This window comes from Crassostrea angulata, chromosome 8, assembly GCF_025612915.1.
Source record: "Crassostrea angulata isolate pt1a10 chromosome 8, ASM2561291v2, whole genome shotgun sequence".
Taxonomy (NCBI): Eukaryota; Metazoa; Mollusca; class Bivalvia; order Ostreida; family Ostreidae; genus Magallana; species Magallana angulata.
The window spans coordinates 10,134,917-10,154,889 of NC_069118.1; the positions used below are offsets into that span (position 1 = coordinate 10,134,917).

Here is a 19,973-nt window from a genome sequence, read left to right on the forward strand (position 1 = left end):
AAAGCAAGATTTTTGTCTTGCCTAGATGGCCGAGTGGGTAGCGCGGTGGCCGCTCACTGCTAGGAAAATGTATATAATGTAAATGAAGCGGCGCGTATGAGTACAAAACAACAACAGCAACAATATTCAAAATGGATGCGCCTTCAGCTGATGCAGAGCTATTTAGCTGAATTTAATGGATTAAACACAAATAGTGAGTTAAAATCTGAACCGACTGAATTGAAAACGAGAAGAAAATACATGCGATAGCTTGTGACATTATTCACTGTGCAGAAAGATTCGTAATAAAACTGGTTTTCATCTGAGATCGCTGGAATATGCAACTGGACATTACCATCCAACGAAAGGCGATTGTAGACGAAAATAGTTGATATATCGACAAAGAATAGTATGTATAATCGACTGAAACGAAAGTCGGAATCAAAATCATATTCCCTTCTCATACTAGAGTACTACTTCCTGTTTCTAGATCCCCAAGTATCACGTGACTTAGGGTATATAAGGAGAGTTTCTGAGCTCTCAGTCGAACTTCTGAACAGACAGCCGAGGTGAGAAGAAGCTGTAAAGGAAGCAGTAATTAGGGTGAAACCTAGAACACAAATAAATACCTTACGTGCCTGCATAAGGCTTTCGAGGTTTTATTGTATGTGTTGTGTCGGCTGATAACAGAATAAGTTCTGTTGAGGAAGCGCGTGCGCTCTAGTAGAAAGTGAATTGTATATATTACTGATTTAAAGCTTTGATTGAGAAATTTGATTTGTATTATAATTGCTCAGGCAGAGCAACCGAATCTTCGAACCCGGAAAACGTTACATAAATTTGGTGGCAGCGTCGGGATTCGGTTATAGATAATCATTTATTTATTTCTTTATAATCAGCTGTGATCAATTAATATGGATGAGGTGATAGATGAAGAAATATCATTTTTAGAGCAGAGCTGCGATCGATTGCGCAAAGAAATAGAGAGGTTTTCTACACCTAGGGAAAGAAGAACGCAAGCGCGCGATTCTGGAATCGCTACACTGAATGGAGCGAGCGGAGGTCAGTATTACGACCCTGAGAATACAGTTGTATTGCAGGCTAATGAAGAAAGGGATGGTATTGATGATATTGAGCGCACAAGCCATGTTACAGTGCGCCGGGCAAAGGCACACAGTGAAGGTAATACTAGTGAGGCTTTGCTTGCGGATGCGCTGGGTGATCACATATTAGGCACTGAAACAGCGAGCGCGCCGCCAGCCGCGGGAGCGCGAATACTGTCGAGTGCGACATTGACGCGTGCGCCATTAGAGCGTAGAAATGCTGATGCGATGAGGAGAAATAGAATCAATTACGCACCAATTCGTGAGCTACAAACTGAAAGTAGACAGTCAGCGGTTCCGAGAGGAGATATTGAAGCATGCACAGATCCAGGAAGTAAGGGCACTAGATGCAACATCAAACCAGCAACATTTGATGGCTCTCATTCATGGCTGGACTACAAATCTCATTTTGACGCCTGCGCTGCCCTTAACAATTGGTCAGAAAAGGAGAAAGGATTATACTTAGCTGTTTCGCTGCGTGGGGCAGCTCAAGGTATACTTGGGAATGTTTCTAATGAAATGGGACAACGGTATGATGTGCTGGTAAAAGCTCTAGAGGAACGTTTTGCGCCGCCAAACCAGACGGAACTCTATCGAGCGCAATTAAAGGAAAGAAGACAGAAAGCGTCTGAGACCCTGTCGGAATTAGGTCAGGCTATTCATAGGTTGACTTGTTTAGCTTATCCGACGGCACCGTCTGAGGTTAGGGAGACGCTAGGTAAAGATGCGTTTATCGATGCATTAGTCAACTCGGATATGAGACTGCGCATCAAACAGAGCAGACCTGGAAATCTAAATGACGCAATTCGCCTTGCTGTGGAGCTAGATGCGTATTTCAAAACAGAAAAGCGAGGAGACTTGCGCATGATTGAGAGTGATGAAAGCGCACAACCTCAGACAACGCAGCTAATGGATTTAATGAAGGCAATGCAGACTAAATTAGATGAATTAGAAAAACAGGTTCAAAATGGGGCACGACAAAGACGACCTATACAGACTTCAGGCGGAAACCTCAGCAATGGCGTGGTTTGCTACTACTGTAAGGAAAAGGGCCATATTCGGAGAAATTGTCCCAGTTTGAAGAGTAGAGGGGCGGATAAGAAAAGTGAGCCTTCTAGAAAAAGTCCGGGTGAGGGGAAAACTCGACGAATTCGTAGCAATCGCAGGAAAAACAAGTGTATGAACGCAAACATAGGCGCAAACACTTCAAACCATGAAGCTGGTATCTTTCTACAAACTAAGGTCAATGAAGTCCAAGCAAAGATGTTGATCGACACAGGCGCTTCGTTGACATTAATATCAAAGAAGATATACGATTTGATGCCACAACACACGCGGCCGATTCTAGAAGCAAGTTCGCAAAGAGTATTAAATGCAAGCGGAGATGCGCTCCCTCAGTATGGAAGAGCAATATTTGGTATCGCGGTTTGTCAATCTGAAACACATATTCCAGCTATAGTGACGGATATCACTGTCGATGGAATACTCGGCCTTGATTTCCTAAAAATGGGAAATGGTATTATAAATCTCGGAACTAATACTTTGCGGCTAAATGATGAGGAATGCACAGTCTCTTGTGAAGGAGCTATGGGCTGTTATCGTATCACTGCTGCCGACGATGTTCATATTCCTCCACGAAGTGAATTAGTCATTAAGGGTAAAATTTCTGGAGAAAATAAATGCGGTACCATAGATTACATTGTCGAGCCAGAAGAAAAGTTTCTGGAAAGGGGTCGTGCGCTAGTTGGGCGAACGTTAGTTAAAGGTGGAGAGAATATACCTGTTCGACTTATGAATATTACAGATGTACTGCAAACGATATACAAGGACACAACCATAGCTAAGATGACGGCTATTGATGCAGAGAAGAGCACGGCTAGATTTGAAAAGCAGTCATCTGGCGAGCTGCGAGAGGATTTGCGCGATCTCCTAGATCGAGGTAAAGATAACCTTACGCACTCCCAAGCCAAAGACGCTGAAAAATTCTTACGCAAATATCAACATCTGTTTGCAAGTTCAAATTTTGACCTTGGACGAACAGCAGTAGTTAAGCATAAGATAAATACTGGAACAGTTGAGAAACCAATTAAGCAAGGCGTGCGCCGGATTCCTTTGCATTTGTCACATGAAGTCGACAAACAAGTCAATGAAATGCTAGAAAGAGATGTTATAGAACCTTCCAATAGCCCTTGGGCATCGCCTGTTGTTCTAGTGCGCAAAAAGGACGGGACAATGCGATTCTGTATTGATTATCGCCGCTTGAATGAAGTAACTATCAAAGATGCATATCCCCTCCCAAATATTGACGAAGCATTTGACCATCTCTCGGGTCATGCTATGTTCTCCACATTAGACCTTAACAGTGGGTATTGGCAGGTTGGCATGGAAGAAAAGGATAAAGCTAAGACAGCGTTTGTAACGCGGAAAGGCTTATTTCAATTTAAGGTTATGCCTTTTGGTCTAACCTGTGCGCCTGCGACGTTTGAACGTCTGATGGAGACTGTTCTGGCGGGTCTCCAGTGGGACATTTGCCTAGTGTATCTTGACGACATAATAGTTATCGGAAATTCCTTTGAGAACATGCTAGACAACTTGGGAAAGGTATTTGAAAGACTTCAGCAAGCTGGACTGAAATTAAAGGCAAAGAAGTGCAACCTTTTTGCAACTAAAGTGAAATACCTGGGACACATAATATCTCACGAGGGCATTGCTACAGACCCGGAAAAGATTGCAGCAGTTGCCCAGTGGCCAACTCCTTCCAATGTGTCTGACATTCGCTCATTTTTAGGGTTGTGTAGTTATTATAGACGCTTTATTCGAGATTTTGCCTCGGAGGCAAAACCATTGCATCGTCTTACAGAAAAGGGGCGAAAGTTTCAGTGGACGCAAGAAGCACAGAGCGCTTTTGAAAATCTTCGAAACAGGTTAATATCTGCACCAATACTGGCGTTACCTGATGTGTCCAAACGATTCATTCTTGATACAGACGCAAGTAACTGCTCAATAGGCGCTGTGCTTTCGCAGGAAATCAACGGAAACGAGCGGGTGATAGCGTATGCCAGTCGTGCACTATCTAAAACAGAGAGAAGGTATTGTGTGACGAGAAAAGAATTGCTCGCTGTTGTCCATTTCATAAAGCACTTTAGGCACTATCTTTATGGAAAGCAATTTTTGTTAAGGACAGACCATTGGTCACTGAAATGGCTTCTTAGGTTCAAAAACCCGGAAGGACAATTAGCGCGATGGCTAGAAGTCATCAGCACTTATGATATGGAGATAGAGCATCGCCCGGGCAGAAAACACGGGAACGCGGATGCTCTTAGTAGAATTCCATGCACTCAGTGTGGATTTGATTCAAATTGGGAGACAAAAGATTCAAAACCTTTAGTAAGAGTATTGCACTCATCTACTGAGGTCGAGGAGAACAAAAATGAGTTGGTGAGCGCTAGTCTAAGAGGATCTCAAGATGAGAGCAAAGACATTCAATTAGTTCGCAAATGGATTGACCTCGGTAAAAGACCCTCATTTTCTGATGTTTCGCAGCATGGGTACGTGATCAAATCGTTGTGGAACCAATTTGAAAGACTAAGCATCCAGGACGGTTTGCTTGTGCGTCGATGGGTATTGCTTCCGTCAAATCGAGAGATCTATCAAGCCATAGTGCCAGACTGTGAGAGGAGAAATGTCTTGGAGATGTGTCACGACAATAAGACGTCAGGTCACCTAGGAGTGACAAAGACGCTGGCAAAAATAAGACAACGATACTATTGGCCAGGTCTACAGAGAGATGTACATCAGTACATAGCGGGATGTGTCACGTGTACTAAGCGGAAAAATCCTATTCCGAAACGCCGCGCTCCTATGCAAATCACAACATCTGGTGTGCCTATGGAGAGAATGCAACTGACATTTTGTGTGAGTTGCCCGAGACGGACCGAGGAAATCGTCACATTCTCGTCGTTTCGGACTACTTTACAAAATGGACAGAGGCATTTGCTCTTCCAGATATGGAAGCGGAGACCATTGCTCGAACCATTATGGAACAAGTTATCGTTAGGTTTGGTGTTCCATCCATCATTCATTCTGATCAAGGCCGACAGTATGAGAGTAAGCTGTTCACAGAAATGTGCAAATTGCTGGGCATTACAAAAACACGGACAACGCCCTACCATCCTAAATCCGATGGAATGGTTGAGCGATTCAACCGCACCTTGCTTTCAATGCTGAGCGCCTATGTCAGAGACAACCAACGAGATTGGGACTTGTGTCTTCCTTATATCCTCATGGCTTATCGATCAACGATGCATGAGACAACGAATTTCTCTCCTAATATGCTTATGTTAGGTCGAGAGGCAACGACGCCTTTAGATATAATGTACGAGATGCCGACAGAAATTAAAGAAATACCAGCTCATCAATGGGTTTGGATATTGCGCGAACGTTTGGAGAAGGCGCATGCCATTGTCAGAGACAATGTAAAGGGAGAGATGCTTCGTCAGAAGAAGTACCATGATGTTAAAGTATCTTGGTCGTCATTTAAACCAGGCGATATGGTATATGTATACTTCCCAGTAAGGAAAAGCGGATGCTCTCCCAAGCTAACTTCATTTTGGAGGGGTCCTTATAAAGTAGAGAATAAGCTGTCAGATGTTTTGTACACAGTTGCATGTGGTTTTCGAGAAAAGAGCACTGTCATTCATTGTGACCGAATGAGAAAGAGCCATGCTCAGACATTAAGGGGAGAGGACAATTCTGACCACGAGCCTGAAAACAAAGGTGACTTACAGATAGGTGACAGTTCACCTCATGACGATGTTCACATTGAAGAAACGGAGCCATTCAGTTCCGTTGCGGAAACTGGCGCGAGCGGAAACTGCCGACCGAGACGCGATAGAAATGCGCCAAAGTGGTTACAAGACTATGAAGTCGACTATAGCGGCTAGATACTAAACTTGAATAGTTGTTCAGAGTGCAAGCGATATCTTGACTTTTGTTTGTACGGGAACAGGTTAGATATAGTTGACCTGTTGTAAATCATAGCCGATTTATAGTCGCAGCTAGGAGGAAGACCACTGGCACATCGCGTGAAGACGAGATTTGGTTTTAGATAAATTTAAGTTGATGTGTTTTTCTTTGATTAAGGCAGATTCCTTATTGGCTAATTTTTCATTATTTGTAAGGCATGCGGACTGCTCCTAGATCATCTGCTGATTGCATATTTTTACTCATACTAATAGATCTTTTCACTGATTTTTGTAATGAGCGCACTGTCTTTAAATTATTTTTGTTGATCATGACCCTCTATTGAATCAAGTTGTTTTGTTGTTAGTTTTATATGTTCCACGCGCATTACCAGATCATATTGTTATTTTAAATGCGGGACGCATTCCTGGAGGCGTGGGTAATGAAACGAAAGTCGGAATCAAAATCATATTCCCTTCTCATACTAGAGTACTACTTCCTGTTTCTAGATCCCCAAGTATCACGTGACTTAGGGTATATAAGGAGAGTTTCTGAGCTCTCAGTCGAACTTCTGAACAGACAGCCGAGGTGAGAAGAAGCTGTAAAGGAAGCAGTAATTAGGGTGAAACCTAGAACACAAATAAATACCTTACGTGCCTGCATAAGGCTTTCGAGGTTTTATTGTATGTGTTGTGTCGGCTGATAACAGAATAAGTTCTGTTGAGGAAGCGCGTGCGCTCTAGTAGAAAGTGAATTGTATATATTACTGATTTAAAGCTTTGATTGAGAAATTTGATTTGTATTATAATTGCTCAGGCAGAGCAACCGAATCTTCGAACCCGGAAAACGTTACACGACTTTTGTAAACATTGTGTTAACTAGATAGCCAGTGATTTACTTAAATGGTATTTTTGTCAACCAAATTTTTCCATAAATATAATACATAAGCATTTCCAAGCGAAACACTTCTATTAATTTTGCCCAACTTTGAGCTTTGTTGCTACAAGTAATTTTCCCAATACAAGTAACTAAATCAAAAATCTTCCAATGAGTCCAAGTTCATTTGCAATGAAATAGAACAACAAATTGCGTTAAAGGTCGTTTATTCAATGAACCCAATTTGTATTGTTTAAATTGAAAACAATAAATTAAAGAAGAAAAAATCATTGAATAAATGACAAATTAATTTGCAAAGGTGGGGTTAAAAACCGCCAACTCACAATAATTCAAATACTCAATGAAAGTTAGAATAAATAACAAATTACTTTGCAAAGGTGGGATTAAAAATCGCCAACTCACAATAATTCAAAGTAATGAAAGTTAAAACAACATTTGACTATGATATAATGTGCGTGCATATGTAAAGGGTGTAGGTGGGTAGGTAAAACAAAGTTCATGGAAAAATTTACATCCAGCAGCAAAATCAGAGAAAATAAGAATGAGAGAATTTACATGTGCCAGGTTCTGATAAGACAATAATTTTTTACAAAAGATGATTGGATGCTGGACCTGTTAATTGATCCAAGATGTTTAACATTCTTGAAACCTACCCCCCAGTGACCCTGCTGTGCACAAATGCAAATTACCATCTGTAACATGACAAAGTATTTTTACCATGGTTGTTAATGAGCACCCCCTTTCATGCACACCAACATTATTTTACAAGCTTGACTTAACAAAGATATATTAATAAAACACACATAAGTATATTATTACAAAATTTGCTGCCAAAAATGATTTTATTTACAATAAAATTAATTTTTTGTCAACCAAATTTTTCCATAAATATAATACATAAGCATTTCCAAGCGAAACACTTCTATTAATTTTGCCCAACTTTGAGCTTTGTTGCTACAAGTAATTTTCCCAATACAAGTAACTAAATCAAAAATCTTCCAATGAGTCCAAGTTCATTTGCAATGAAATAGAACAACAAATTGCGTTAAAGGTCGTTTATTCAATGAACCCAATTTGTATTGTTTAAATTGAAAACAATAAATTAAAGAAGAAAAAACCATTGAATAAATGACAAATTAATTTGCAAAGGTCGGGTTAAAAACCGCCATGACTGAAAGACCTTGGTCTTGAAGGACCCCCCCCCCCCCCCGAGGACTCATTGGAAGAAATATAAAATATTCCTAGTTTCTAAAACTAGCAGAAAATTATTTGATTATGATAAAAAAGCATAATGGATAAGAAATACATGTACAGGTAACATAAGTCAAATATATGATGGAAAAACAAAAACAAAAAAAAAACAAACAAAAAAATTAATTATTACATGTATATGCTATTCAATGAAATATGAATGAAAACTCCAGGTGGATTATGATATGCGATTCACAAGTTTAACCAATGAGTTATGATAATATACAACCAAATAATTAATGCAAAAAGTATAAATAATTGTAAAGTTTCTGACATGACCCTATAAACATTATGGCAGAGCAAGTCATGTTGACCTCAACCAAAAAGTATGTATAGTACTTAGAATATTTTGCTCATAAAACAAAAAATTAGATAAAGCATCCCTTGTTGACCACTATTAACCGTAGACGAAAATAGTTGATATATCGACAAAGAATAGTATGTATTAGCGACTTTTGTAAACATTATGTTAACTAGATAGCCAGTGATTTACTTAAATGGTATATCTTGGAATGCGCCGAAAGAGTTTATGCATTACAAGGGCTTTGCTTTACGATGCTTATTCTGATGACGATCATGTACGTGTGTAAATTTACAAATCATTGTTAGCAAATTTGAACAGCAGCGTTACCGTTAAAGTGTATAAGCCTGTGTGTTCGTTATAATTATTCTGGAAAAGGAACAGCCAGCCTTGCAGTAATGTTGATTGATCTCAAGCAGACGATATCGTAAGAAGACGCTTAATTTTCTATTTCGTGAATCAAGTAATATTGTTTTTTTTTTTTTTAATGTTAAATGTTCAAGTTTTTATGTTTATATTTGTTTTTGTTTGCTGACAATAAAACAGACACAACTTTACATTTTGTTGACAGTGTTTATTTGGAAATTCCCGTTCAATCAAATGGGTTGGAGACTCCCCCTTCTATGTGTAAACTAATATTAAGTGGAGATGTTTTTATGCATGCAACAGGTTTGACGCATGTAAAAGATCGGGAGAAAAATCTTTGTATATTGCATAATGGCACGAAAACCATCTGTAATATGCAAATTGTAAACCCTGAAAACTAACTAGAAAAAAGAAATTAGGTAATAAAACAATTATTTAACGCCTGAACAGTCAATAGAACAGAATTTTTTCCCTTGGTGCAGGGAACAGCTCAGTATGATCTAATGCCCTCGGCCGTTGGCCTCGGGCAATAGATCATACTGAGCTGTTCCCTGCACCTCGGGAAAAATATTCTGGTCTATTGACTGCTCAAGCATTAAATAATTGTATAATATTGAATGTCTTAATTTTAGAGAATTTTTTACTGCATTACGTGAATTCTACGGCGAACAGTACGTGCATAATTTACGCACATGTAACAATTCGATGTTACCCGTTACTAAGTGTGTTGCTAACGCTGAGGGTAATAGAACGGATTATCAAGTGCTTCTAAACCAATCAGATTTCAGTTTTTAACATGAAAGAATCATAAAAAGTTTTATGACATTTTGTATTTGGTTATCAATTCTAAAATTGTTGATTTTACTTTTCTGTGAAGTGTTTTATAGCTTTTGTTGATAGAGAAAGATTGATTCTGAGTGGATTCTGATTGGACCATCAGGACCATCATGAATAGTGGATTCTGATTGGACCATCAGGACCATCATGAATATTAACCAATGAAATTGAGTTTACCATTTTCTATCACAATGGCCGGTCTGGTCAGAAGTTGATGTGGCTGAAGAATAAAAGTTCAGTTTGGAGAGTATTTAAAGAATATTATCGGAATTTAAGGATGTAAGTAGCGTGTGTTTGATGAGAGATTTTAAAAGATTAGTGCAAATGTATCTCGACTTGTTGCAATACTGCTGTTGTCATAGGAAAAATCCCATCGTGAGCCCTGGACCGGTAAAGGTCCGAGTATGAAAAATACATGCATATTGCAAATGTTATAAAAAATAATTGATTGATTAGGCTTTTGAAGCGAGCTGGTAGTTTTTTTATCTGGGTCAGAGTTCGAATCCTTTCTTTATTTATGGTTACATTGAAATTAATGTTAAAACGGGCTTGGCCCCTGTGAATATTTGATAAAAAAAAAAAAGGCGTTATAGATTTTAGTCCTCAAAATATACAATAAACTGTATATATTATGTCTTCATATAAAACATCTTCAATTTTCATAAAGGACCAGGGGTTGCATCGAAACCGAAAGAGTTTATTTAAAAAAAACTGGAATTTTTTATTTGGCCGTTAACATTTTTTTCAACAATGGAACCGAAACCACCGCTCTGGTCGATGACCTGCCGTTCTAATAATCAAATAATACATATGACTCATCTAATGGCTACTGTCCAAATCGAATTGGTATGGTAATAAATTATCATTTTTAATGCAAACAAAACAGACTTAGATATTCATGAAAATACACTTACATATATCTATGTCTAATGCAAATGAGTTAAAATACTACAGTACTACATTTTTTCCATATACAAAAAAATAACGGTTCGCATGTGCATAAAAATGTAAACATTAACACCAGTTTCACACAAATACTTCTTTAAATCAAGTCTTTGTCAATTATTTAAATAATGCTTTACCCTTTACATTGAACCAAAATCAATGGTGCATCTGTAGTATATCAGATTTATAGCGATATTGCCAAGTTTTAGTTTAAAATGGTTAACGTTTTATTTGCATTTGTGTTTGGTGTCGATGGTAGATGTTAAAACGGAAGGTAGATGTTAAAACGGAACGTGCTTGTGAGTACGTTTTAGATTATTGCATTTCCTTTCACTTTCTATTGTATTGCATTTATAAAATTCTGTAGTATACTACAATATATAGGGTATGAACTAATGTATAAGGCTATCAACACATGAAATAAAGAAGTACGGGCAAACCCTTTTCCTTTTTCTTTGCATGAGCATTTTCATAAGAAACAAGCAAAGGTACATGTATAGAAGATGTTACTTCCTGATGGCACAAGAACTGCTAAAGATTTTAGAATTGCATGCAAAAGAATACAACTTTACACCCAAAAATATAAAGTACCCTAATGTTTTCATTTGATTTGTAATTGAATTGATGAATTGTCGAGTACATTTAGGATTCAATTCGAGAAAAACAAAGACATAATAATGCAATTCTCTAATCCTAAAATATAAGCACAATAAAATGAACACACTTTTTCATCTCGCAATACTTCTGTTCTGAGACTTTTTTTCTTTTCACATCAATATCAGACGAATATGGCTGCTATCGGTCTTCCTTTGGTTACTATTATTTCATCGGGCTGATTGATACGGCGCGTACTATGAAAACGGGTCTATATTATATGATATTTATTAAAACAACTGCTCTTTAACTTAAAATTTACGACTTTCTTATTAATACATGTACCTGTAATGATATAATTTTTGCATTAGCTACTATTAATCATACAATGATCTGTTTGATAACAATTAAAGCACATGTGTCTATAACAAAATTTTATGTAAATTGAGGGAAAGGGGGGGGGATAGTATAATTAAATACGAGCATTGTGCAATAGCTGCGTTTTTTAATTAAGAACCAAAAGTATTTTTAATCTGTTGTTTTTTTTCCTAAATATTTGCATTTTCCTGTAAATTTCTTTGTAACAGACATTTTTAACTTGCTACACCTCTCTGCCTTTATAATTAGGTGTGAAAAGGTAGAGTTCAAAACTAAAAGTTCTCGTAATGGCCGAGGAAAATAGAGGGAGGGGATACTGCCCGACATACGGTGAAGGCAATGACAGTCGTCAATTAGATGTGGCTATAACGATGGTAAACAAAGAAACACCAGAAAATAAAGTAGGAAACTTTCATTATTTGTACATTTCGTTTAAAATGATACTTTTATTAATTATTAGGTCTTTACACCACAGTGTAAAGGCCAATTGATATTGTTCTGTTTATTAAATCTCATTCTTGCTATCTTTCTTACTTTTCTTTTATAAGCGAAGTAAATTTTTGGTTCGCGACATATCAAAAAGCTTTTAAGTGCAAAGGATGCATTTGAGACATCACTAGACCATTCCCCCTGCATATTGAAAACACCGGACGTTTCGAAGTCATCCTTGCGTTACGCCCTAAAGTTTGTTATCGCTACTCCTTTAAAGCCGTGACCCTTGAGCTCAACAAATATTTAAGGATGTTAACAGTGTGACGAGTTTTTGCAGATCACCGAACGACAAATGGTTTCGCAGTTTCCGATCTGAGAAACTGTCCAAGGAGTTTTTTGAAATTTTGCTTGCAATACTTTGCTTTGAAAATATTCGTATGAATCTAAAGAAAGTATTTGATCAGTTAATGCAATATAATTTGAAACCAAAGACGAGGAAAGGGAAGTCTACTATCGTTTAAAAGAAAAAAATTAAAAAGATTCAAAGACGGTTGTCCTGTTAAAAATTATAGTGACTCACGAAGCAAATATTTATACTGCCACACACAAGACGAATGTACTTCTGTTGCACGACAATCGTAAGACACAAGTACAGTTCCAACTGGCATCGCATGTTGCATGCAGTAATATGTCTCCAAATAAAACCGCATATAACATCATTTCTTGCTTCAGTTCTCTTTTATTGCTGTAGGAGTTGATCAGCCACGGAAGCCAAGACTAACAAAACCCGTAACACACGCACGTTCACTGAATACATACTAATAGTTATGACACAGGCTTAATGTTCTGCAGTCGACACATTTGAAAATAACCAGAATATGGTCATGAGATCCCTTTACAATGTGATTATTCAAATTAAGAAGTTTGCAGTTGGATGGAGAATTAATGATGTTGCAGTTTAATCTTGAAAATCTTTACTCGCCTTTGCCCTTCTCTAGTTCATGTCGTTAAGTATGGTTAAGTATACCTATTGTTACAAAAAAATTCTTACCTACCAAAATTTTGGGGTTGGTATACCTATGACTCCACCATCTCATTATTTCCATCTTTTCAAGGTAAATTTAGGAATTATTATCTTTCCTGCGAGTAAAAGTGGTGGGGCTGAACCCTCTATGATGCTATGTGCATAATGGTTAGGTCTATCTTTGCAAAAAAAAGGGGGGAAGGCCCCCCCCCCAAGCCCCACCCCAACCCCCCTCCCCCGGTTCCGCTTATGCAGTATGTTTCTACCAAAGAGCAGATGACTCGTAAGAAAATTATGTTGTATACTGACTGGACATTTTGAAACTCATAATATAAACTGCATGCTTAATAATTGAATAGAATCTACGATCAGCTGCGAAAAACGTGTCCTATCAAAATCCAACATCTTTGCTATATTTATATATTAGTCAATACTTAAAGTTCACTTATCAATTTTCAGATTCCCTTGATGCCAAAACATTCTAATGATGCAGAGAAACCACACTGGAGGCAGTGGTGCAATGAGATTAAAAAGGTAGAAAAATTATGAAAGTTAAATACTCATAAAACTTCAGCAAAATACCATACTTTTGTATTAAATGGTCATTCAAGAAAAACAATTGCAATGTGTATTTAACAATATAAATGTAAATGTAAAATTCCAAAAAATGTAAGTGAACTGTCAGAACAGGAGAAACTTGTAGGAAATGCAAAATGTAATGTTTGTCTTCTTTTCTTAATTAATCTTATATATATATATATATATATATATATATATATATATATATATATATATATATATATATATATATATATATATATATATATATATATATATAAAGGAATTATTTTTGAAGACATGCTGCAGCTCATTATGACGTCGTAAAGTAATTCTTTTTCTTTTATTTATAGAAACGTATATATGCAGTCCTCCTGTTTTTGATTGTAGCCGCAGCTCTATCCATTCTATTTTTGGTTCTTTTCGGGGAGGGTATTTTTAAAAGCCTTTTCAATAAATGAAACACTAAAATTAACAAAGCAGGACATAACATTTTCATATCTGTCTTGTTTATCTCTTTTTTGCAGTTTATGGCGGATTAATGTACTGTTAAATTGTATACAATTGTAATATCTTTATCACTGTAAACCACAGTTGTAAGAAAGATAAACTGATTTTGTGGCGAACGATTTTCTAAACTGGGCCCTTTCATATACTGTTTATCTTATATCAATGGTCGTATTTGTCACATTATCTTGAGTGGCAAAATTTGCGAATTTTCACCGCATTTTTATCAACTTTTTGTTAACACTATTGTATTAATATGTACCTTACATTATATATGCATGTTTTGTTAACTCAAACCTGTTTGTTGATGTCTCGATTGCAAACTATGCATATGATGAAAACAATCATTTCGTGTTACCAATAATTCCTGCACACCACTCAAAAACATCACAAAGCAGCATGTTTCCTTTATGACGTATCATTCTGTGTCAGTGATGTTTTAAAATATGTTGACTTATCACCAAAAAAACAACCACGGGAGCGTGTTTATTACTTACTTGTGTTGAGTAAAACGAATGAACTAAACATCTAATTTTCATGCGTTTCTTTGCATCATTTACTAGAGCTAAAGGTCAAGATTTTCTGTTGAAATAAACGTACGAATATCTAACATGATTTAAGATGTGAAAGGCTCTCAATGACTGTACAGCTTGATTAAAAGGTGACATGGAAACATTATTTTCGAGACATCAACCATAATGACATACATGTAATGTGTCTAGCACAAAAAATACATTCTAAACCAACTTAACTAGATATGATGTGTCAAGTATTTATTTTGCTGTTCAATGATTAAATAGTTCAGGTAACTGTTTCATATTACTTGTTTTTTAATTTGTTTTAATACGTCATTCATATATAGTTAACTTTTTGTTTGGTTTTGTTTGTATTTTCCTTCTTTATACCATTAATTGAATGCAGATTTCCGCTATAAACAGCAATATTTCTAATTGTAAACGTGAATGCAATTTTGTATACTACGAAAATATAGCCAGTACGAATTTTAATGATTCCACAGTATATGAGAGTGTTACCAAAGTTTTAAAGAGCTTCATATTTAATAATGAATTTTGATAATACTAGAATTGTTGTTCAGGTGAGCGATGTTAGCCATGGGTCTTCTGTTTATTGTAAAATTCATAAAAACATTAAATGGCGATATATTGTAATATTTTATGATTTTATGTATGTTTTGACTTCATTTAAGTCAAAAATATTTAACATGTAGTTGTTTATCATGATTTGAATTTAGACAAATTATATAATGCATTTTTTGCTTTAGGTTTGTTTTATCAATGGTTTTTGCCACTGAATTTTAAAACATTTTTTCATTTTTTCATTAATTGCAAAGAGCAATTATTTCTGCACAACATAAGCTGAATTCTCTATGAGTACATTGTATATTTATATTTAATAGGTTATATTTAATTGATTTGGAAGTCATCAAAAAGTTCTCTCTATTCCAATTTAAGAGCATATTTCAAAATATATCACTGAAAATAATATGAACTTTTTTTTAATATAGATCAATAATCTCCCGTTGTTAAGAGGTGGTTATCTGCTCAAAAAACATGGAAACATTTTAAGTAATTGAGTCTTTTTTTATATATATTTTTGAACTTAGAGATCAGTTTCGTCTATAAATCGTGAAAAATTCATGGGTTTCATTTGTTAAATCTATTTAGAAATACGAACTCTATTCTAAATTTTTGTTAAAGATACAATCTTTACAAGAAATAAAATCGGATTTACGGAATCACTGAGCCTAGTCTATATAAATTATAACCTGTAAAAAATGTCATAACTTTTAAATGCAGCGATTGTTGCTCTTATTAAAGTCATTCTGCAAACATACGGACATTTGTACATTAAATATAGTACATGTTTAAACTTTGTTTTTCGGTAAACTTCCATTGTGAATTGTAATTTCTATGTTCCAATGGTAATGACGTCATGCATGAAACTTATAAAAAAGCACTCGTAAATAGTTCATAGGAGTTTAGAAAGAGATGGTAATAGAGGAAAAGGATATATGTTAGATATCAATGGCTAGGAAAACGTCTAAGTAATATGTATCTAACACATTAATTTAGAAACAAAAGTCATTATTAGTCGGGTAATGACGTAACATTTCGATCTTTGGCTTTTCGTAATTAACAAAATAATAGTCCAATCCACACTTTGCAAAAGTTTTTCCCCTTTGCAGGGTCAACACAAAGGTCAAAAGGGAAAAAACAACTTTTCCCATCTTTATGCAACCAAATATTTGGGCGCCCTGTGAAGAAATTTCTCGGAATTTAATTTATTCCTTCGATATGTGGGTGGGCCCAACTTGGGGCAATCCAAATTCACAGTGGAAATGGATTACTAAAGTCAATTGATTAAGTTACAACCCTCTAAACTACAAAGGCTACTTTGAGAAATATGAGGGTTTTCCCCAAAGATGGCGGCCAAGGGATATAACTCTTGTAAAGTGTGGATTGGTCTATATTGAGAAAAGAGATGACACCATAAAAATTTAGGATGTTAGTTTACGTTGTGTTTCTGCTTCTCTTGATATTATAAAACGTAAATTAGCAACAGCATCATGGGAAACGTCCACGTCATCATAACAACAGAACACTTGCAGTTCATCCTGTAATGTTCACTAAAATATTCTTTTTGTTTAAATAGTGGAATAATTACAACGCTTTTTTAATAAAAAAATTAATTTCGAACAACTCTTAGTTATAACCGAGGTTATTAATAAATCGACACAATGATTGCAACAACTAATTCAGAATATAACTCATCTCTTTGCACGGAGTCCAGAATTTCTCCCCAAAAGAAATCATGGTCCATGGTTATGTGAACTCACGAGAATTTGTTGTGAGACTGACCCCATCTACACTTCCTTCAGCAGATAAAATCAACTTTAAAACCGTCTTCATATAATTGATATTTTTTTGATAACATTTAAGAGAGCTCGATCATCGTGGCTATTTTTAGACTGTATTGGTCTTCTTAAGAAGAAGATCTCTAAATAAAGATATAGGAAAATACTCATGGATTTTTCAATGTCCACACACGCCCAAGGAATGTTAGGGTAGTTTTAACTTGTGAAGGTTGATAATAATTTAGTCGATCTTAAATAAATTTGAAAGCTTCAAACGTATACAACTAAGTGTATCTAAATATTTTTTTCTAATAAAACTTCGCATATTATTTTCACTACAAGTTCAAAATTGAGTGGTTTTAATTGTAAAATCAAAATCATTAAATACAATTTATTATCAACAGATCACTGTGTCGGATGGTTATGGATGGATACACTAAAAACAACTAAAAACAGGCGCAGTTTTACTCTCTCTAATCAATTGTCCATTACACACACACACACACACACACACACACACACACATTTGAAGATTCATTGTTCAAAATAGCAGCTGTTCATTTAATAGTGCTGACAACTGTCAAAAATCATAAGGGTATAATTTTTATGTATTTTTCATTCGTTAAATACATGTCTCTACATCCATGTATAATAATACAACTAAACTAAAGCAACAAAATTTGACGTTTCGTCACATTTTTGCATATTGTGATAAATGCGAATCAGAGACAGGAAGGTATTTGAACTTTGTTAAAAAGAAATAAAAGCATTATGATTTTTTTTTCAATAAACAACTTCTTATAGAAAAATTCAAAACTTAAATCGATAATAATAAAAGTTGTCAATATAAGAAATGAGTAAAAATCATGTACCTTATGTTGAGGCACACGAAAAATACTAGGCACGTATGCAGTTTATATGTAAACATTAAAATCGATTTGGCACAAATAAAGCTATAAATACATCCGATTCATTAACAGGAAAATTTTTTATAAGTGGTTCGTTCATAATGCTATTGTTTCATTAGATTTATATTCATGCATCGAAACCGAAACCAAAGTTCTGATGAGTCAACGATCAAAACATTTGCTGTTTGAATATAATATGTTCAATGTATGGCAACTGTACAAATTGAAATGGGGGTTAATTTCTTTTATTTCATTTATGTAATATATGCAACTAGAAGAAATATTGCAAAATATCAAAATCAAAACAAAATCAGATGTTACTTTAAATGTATGCATACTGTAATAAATGCAAATCAGAGAAATGTAATTTTGGATAAAAAAAAGTTTGGTCTGATATTAAAGTATGAGTTTTACACAAACAACCTTTTGAAAAACTATATTAAGATTCCTACAGAGACATTCGAGAATCAAACTTGTCAGTATATGATCTGAAATAAAATCAAACTTTTTGTTGAGGTATACACAGAAATACACGTGCAGGTTAAATGTAAACTTTAAAATCAATTTGACACAATTCTATGAATGCATTCAATTCATCATTGGGACACAGATGTTGCAATTGTTGCGTAAAGTTTAAGTTTCAAAAGTTTCATATTCATGCGTAAACACCTATTTAAAGTTAAAAAAGGATCTTTTTTCAATTATTTGCTATTCAATAAAATACGGTCGATGAGTTACAACTGTTCATTAAATGTTTTGTATACTTCTTTCCCATAATCTATGCTGCTTTACATAATTGCCACCTTGTACCACGTGTGCCGAAGGATAACGACCTGACAACTGAATCGGTGTTTCAGGAACATCAATGAGATGTTTCAGGGTCTGCCCTTCATCAGAAGTCCAACCCGGCTTCATTTTAATTGTACACAATAAAAATTTGCATCAGTCCGAGCAGACCGCTTTTAGAACTAAGCAAGATATTTTATGTATTACCAATTGTATGGAAATGGTTGTTCTACATCTCATTCATCTTTCTAATTCATGTTCTTAGTTTTTTACTATAATTTGTCTAAAGCTTCAACATCTTTACTAAGCAAAGTGTTGAAATTTATTACCACATCTTGGGCACGCTATATATATATATAACAGAATCTGTTACGTAGCTATAATGGATGGGCAAAAAAAAATAAGATGTAGGATACTCTTCCATACAAATGATATGTAAATGCATATGACACAAAACTGCATCCCTTACATATCAATACACACTACAACCCTGGCAACATATCAAACACGGTCTTGGAAAATTATCTCTATGCAAACAGAATGGACCTGTGTAAAAATTATTTTCGTGAGCTGCCTTGTCAAGTCTTCAAATTGAGTCGATAATTATCGTATTAAAGGCGGACTAATATAGTAAGCACTTACAAAGACAGAGTAAGTACGAAGACATTGCAATTTTTTACGTTTGATCTGTGACTGAATCGATGAATTATCATATGCATTAAGGATCATTTTCTTTGAAGGATAACAATTCTAGTAAGTTGGATTTTAATAATCTTAAAACTATTGCTACAGTTTGAAGAGGTTGTTGCCTCGGGCTGATACATTATTATGAATGAAAAAAGTAAAGTAAGGAGGGGGTAGGCGAGAGTTAAAAAATAGTTATGGAAATTACCTGCAGCGTGGTTCACATGGCTTAGTTGTCATATGCGATAGGCCAGTAACCCAAAGGACGCTGGTTCAAACCCTGTTGTGGTCATTTAATGTAAACAAGGCACTTAAGCTACACTGTATCAGTCCACCCAATTGAAATACGGCAGCGGCATTCACGGGGTCTAACCTGCGATGTACTGGTGTCCCATCCAGAAGGAGCTAATAGCTTTCATCCGCATAGCATTAGGGAAATTGGGATTAGCACCTACCTTACATTGTATGTGCCTTTATGGCTAGGAGAAGAAATTCATTTAAGTAGGTAAGATAAGAAAATAAACCTTGAGTGTTTTCTGTTTTCTAACCGTCATAAAGAAATAAATCGTCAAATGTTGAACTCACA

At 35.6% G+C, this 19,973-nt stretch overlaps 1 long non-coding RNA gene across 1 annotated transcript; it reads left to right on the forward strand.

Annotated features, from left to right (window-relative positions):
• Positions 1-11,846: 11,846 nt before the first annotated feature.
• On the forward strand, positions 11,847-15,452 carry LOC128160433 (uncharacterized). Its single transcript, XR_008240279.1, has 3 exons — positions 11,847-12,014; positions 13,529-13,603; positions 13,981-15,452. It is a non-coding gene; the product is annotated as an uncharacterized LOC128160433 (long non-coding RNA).
• The last annotated feature ends 4,521 nt before the right edge of the window (positions 15,453-19,973 follow it).